The following is a 5,000-nucleotide window of genomic DNA, read 5'->3' on the forward strand; positions in this document are numbered from 1 at the left end:
TCCTCTTTATAATGCTATTCTACCCTTCCCTCCCACCTCCCACCGTTCTCACCCCCATCTCCACCTCCTCTTCCTTACCCCTCCCTCTTTTCTACTCATCAGGCAGATCCTACCTCCCCTCCCCCCTCATCCTCCTCTCTCACCTCCTCCCTCCTCTTCTCCCTCCTATTCTCTCACCTCCTCCTCCTCCTCTTCTTCCTCTTCTTCCTCCCCTCTCTCTCCTCCGCCTCCTCTCCCTCCCCCTCCCCTCCGCCTCCTCTCTCTCTCCTCCACCTCCTCCTCCTTCTTATCCTCTCCCTCCTCCTCCTCCTCTCTCTCTCTCTCTCTCTCCTCCACCTCCTCCTCCTTTTCTATCTTACCCCCTCCCTCCTTCTCCTCCTCCTCCTCTCTCTATCTCTCTCCTCCACCTCCTCCTTCTTTCTTCTTCTTCTTCTCCTCCTCCTCTATCTTACCCTCTCCCTCCTTCTCCTCCTCCTTCTCCCCTCCCTCCTACACCTCCTCATCCCCTCCCTTCCTCCTCCCCCCTCCTCCACGGGCATTAACCTTCGCTACTCCCAATGTCCGCTTCGAGAGAGAAAAAAAAAAAAAAAAAAAAAAAGTCCACACATCTCCAAGGCTATATTTCTGTTGCGCAGAAGTACAGCAACAGATAGACAGCCAACAGCAGAATGAAGGTGAGGATAATCCTGTTACTGTTTAATTAAAAGGTCAGGCTGGATATTCGGTGATTTTAGAAGGAACGTTTTGTGTGATTGAGTTTACTACTGTTGATAATTTATCTATGTTATTTTCATCATCATCATTAATATTACACTATATATATGAATACATTCATACATACATATATATGTGTGTGTGTGTGTGTGTGTGTGTGCGTGTGTGTGTGTGTACAATATTAACACACACACACACATATATATATACTTATACATATATATACATATATGAGAGACCTTAACACGCACCAAGAGCAACACGCCACCACTGTCCTCCACTGAAACTGCCAATGCAATACATATTTTTTCTTTTACTTTAATTAGCTTCACTCAATTCAGTCCTTGTCTGCTGTCCTTGCTTCAAAGAAATTCTCATATTTTGTCCTCAGTTTGCCTCTAAGTTAATTTATTTTTTGGATATATATATAAATCTGTCCTTAAGTACAGATTATTCTGATTTTTTACTCTTTCATTTAGCGCATTGTATTTACTATTATTATTACTGTATTTTGCTTGAAACTGTGTAACAATATATATATATATATTTGTTTTTTAAGGCTGTTTATGATAGTAAAGAGGTTCACGGATTTATATATGTATACCAATCTATTTATCTACCTGCCTATCTATCTATAAGTCTACCTGTCAATCTATTTGGCGATTTATAAACATTCACAAATATATGGAAATTATAGATGTGTAAATAAAATTATAATTATAAAGCAACGATAAGAAACTATAAAGAGAACCATGAATTAATTCGTTTATTATCTTCAGATTTATATTCACGGTCCCTCCCGGTAATTCTCGAAAGAGAGTAGCATAATTTTTTTTATTTTTATTTTTATTTTTATTTTTTTTTTTTGCATTCACGACCCTTCACGTGCGTTGTGACGTCATGTAAAAAGAACCAATTATAATTCAACTTATCTTCACATTTACATTCACGTTCCCTCCCGTTGATTCTCGAAATGGAGTATATATATATTTTTATTTTTATCTTTTTTTCTTTTTTTTTTACCTTCACGATCCCTCACGTGGGTTGTGACGTCACACACATACGCACGTGGATCTCTTGGCTTCATTTGGATAAAAGTTCCCAAGCCATCTGGCAAAGAACACGTGCTGCTTCTCCTACTTCTACTTTTTATTATTCTTATTTTTCTTCTTCTTCTTCTTCTTCCTCTGATTCTTCTTTTTCTTTTTTTTCTTTTCTTCGGGTTCTTCTTGTTCTTGTTCTTTTTCCCTTTTCTTCTGCTTCTTGTTCTTTTTCTTCATTTTCTTTCTCCTCTTCTTCTTTTTGTTCTTCTTTTTCTTTTTCCTTTTCTTTTACTTCTTTTTCTTTTTCCTCTTGTGCTTCTTCTTCTTCTTCTTCTCCTCCTTCTTCTCCCTCTTCTTCTTTATCGTCTTCTCCTTCTTCTTCCTTATCTTCTTGGTCTTCTTTTTATTTTTATTTTCATCTTCTCTTCCTTCTATTTATTTTATTTTTATTATTAGTATTCTCTTATTAATTATTATTATTTTTATTATAATGATGATGATGGTGATGATGATAATGATGATGATCGCAGTACTAATACTAATAATAATGATAATAGCAATAATTATAATATTAATAATAATAATAATAATAATAATAATATCAATAATACTAGCAATAATAATGATATCAATAATAGTAGCAATAATAATGATGATAATAATAATCGCAATGATAACAATAATCACTACCATTACCGGTATCATTGTTATCATTAATATCATAATTTTCCCTGATATTCATTCTAATTATCATTATCATAACTACCATTACCATCTCCATTATCTTCATTACATATACAACAAAATAAAGCAAAAAAAAAAAAAGAAAAAAAAGAGGATAAATGAAATATAAATATATATATATATATATATATATATATATATATATATATATATATATATATATATATATGTATGTTTATTATACCTGTCTACAACCACAACACAACCATAAGTTCTCCCTTTCACCGGAAAGAGAAGGGAATGGGGGGGAGGGGGAGAGGGAGGAGGAAGAAGGGTGAAGTAGGGGTGGGGGAGGGGGGAGTGGGGGCAGTTGGGAGAAAGGAGAAGTGGGGAGGAAGGGGTAGGGGGTAGGGAGGAGGATGGGGGAAGGGGCGGGGACGAAGGGGGAGGGGGGGCAAGGGTTGGTGTGAGGTGTTAGCTAACTACTTTCTAATGCGTCCTTGAATATATTCCACGGGCGGTATGGTGTACATATATATATTGCATGGTGCTTCTATATATCAATACATATATGTATGTATGTATATATATGCATCTATGTATGTATGGGTATAAATATACAGAGAAAGAGAAAGAGAGAGAAAGAGAGAGAGAGAGAGAGAGAGAGAGAGAGAGAGAGAGAGACAGAGAGAGACAGAGAGAGAGAGAAAGCAACACAGAGACAGGGTGACATACATACAGACAGACAGACTAACCGACAGAGACAAAAGTAACAAGATAGAGCGACAGAAAAAAAACAGATCAAGCACACCCCTTTAACGGAAGAACAAGAACAGAACTGATCTCTCGCGTAAAGGAGAACAGCCTAGAACATCTAACCTTCCAACACCTTATTAAAGGAACGTAACATTTAACTCGAAAATAATGGTAGAATAAGGAAATTATAAGGAAAACGATAAAAATCTCAAAGAAACGGGTTGGAAGGTCGTTGTGAGGTCGTGTCAATTTGAAATCCGTGCAATATGTATGTTTTGTGTTTGTTTGTTTGTTTTTGATAGGGGTGTTAAGTCGAGATTGGTGTGTTCCGATTTTCTGTCTCTTTCTCTCTCTCTTTCTTTCTTTCTCTCTCTCTTTCTCTTTCTCTCTCTCTCTCACTCTCCCTTTATTTATTTCTCTCACTGTGATTGTGCGTGTGATTGTGGGTGTGTGCTTGTGCGTATGTGTGTGCGAGTGTATAAATGCACGCCAAAAAACAAACAAACAAACAATTCTATTATTTCCAACATTCGTTCATGACTCACAAGTGAAGATGTTGCTCCACAGATAAATAAACAAACAAATAAAATGAACATCCGTGACATACTAACGGTTACTTTTCATTTTTTCGCAAATTCTGTTTTTTGAACTTTTATCTATTTCATCATTGATAACATTTACATTAATATTCTTCTTATCGTTGGTTCTACAGTTAACCTATACGACTAATATATAAATATAAATACAAATTTATATTCATATAGTTTATTGATATTTAGAAAGTCAGTAGGGTAATTTATAAGGTTAATTAACACAATATTTATTAATGCTCGGCATTTAACATTAATATGTCATAAATACGAAATAGGGAGGTTTTAGAGAGAGAGATGGGGGGGGGGAAGTAGGGAGAGATAGGCAGAGGGAGGGGGGAGGGAGAGAGGAGACGGGGAAGGGAGAGGGGAAGGGAGGGAGAGAAAGAGAGATAGTGTGAGACAGAGAGAGAGACCGAGAGAGTGAGAGTGAGAGTGAGAGAGAGTGAGAGAGAGAGAGAGAGAGAGAGAGAGTGAGAGAGAGAGAGAGAGAGAGAGAGAGAGAGAGAGAGAGTGAGTGAGAGAGAGAGTGAGAGAGAGAGAGAGAGAGAGAGAGAGAGAGAGAGAGAGAGAGAGAGAGAGAGAGAGAGAGAGAGAGAGAGAGAGAGAAAGAGAGAGGGAGAGAGTGAGAGAAATACAAACAGACAGACGACAAACTCACATCCTGGCGTAGATGGCTAAGAACAGTTTTCAATGGATGACTGTTACTAATCATATAGACTCTTGTAGTGCACTGAACCTCGACAAAATAATGTTATAACAAAACTTATCAACTAACTAGACCATACAAAAAATACACAAACAAAATAATTCTTGACAAAATAAACAAAAATAATCATTTATCTACACCAAAACACACACACAAAAAAAACACCAAACACTTTAGTAAACCGGCTACGAAACACACAAACCACAGAGTACACAAACAAAAAGAAAGAGAAAGAAAGAAAGAAAAAAAATAGGTCACAACCCACAAACAGAAATGAAGACGGTTTGCTGTTGAGACGCCATGTTATATATGGATTCTTGCACCATAAGAGACCAGCTGTGTGCTCAACCAACGGATACAACTTCACGTGGCGAAACCGTGGTTCTCTGATAGTGTACACTCGTCTGTTACGAATTGAGCAACTTTTTATACGGTTATGTCATAGGAGTTTGGATTGTAGTATGGATGGGGTAATTGTGTCTTAACAGGGACGATTGTAATGTG

General features: G+C 37.2%; 1 long non-coding RNA gene across 1 annotated transcript in view; it reads right to left on the reverse strand.

Moving 5' to 3' along the window:
• Positions 1–1,955: 1,955 nt before the first annotated feature.
• The window catches only part of LOC147472320 (uncharacterized), a 9,865-nt gene continuing 6,820 nt past the window's right edge, over positions 1,956–5,000 (reverse strand). The window contains exon 2 of the long non-coding RNA XR_015191648.1: positions 1,956–2,188. This is a non-coding gene — a long non-coding RNA (uncharacterized LOC147472320). The remainder of the gene's footprint in view (positions 2,189–5,000) is intronic.

The sequence above is a fragment of the Penaeus japonicus genome, unplaced genomic scaffold (assembly GCF_977035675.1).
Source record: "Penaeus japonicus unplaced genomic scaffold, GWHDUDI00000001_assembly GWHDUDI00000002, whole genome shotgun sequence".
In the NCBI taxonomy this organism is placed as follows: Eukaryota; Metazoa; Arthropoda; class Malacostraca; order Decapoda; family Penaeidae; genus Penaeus; species Penaeus japonicus.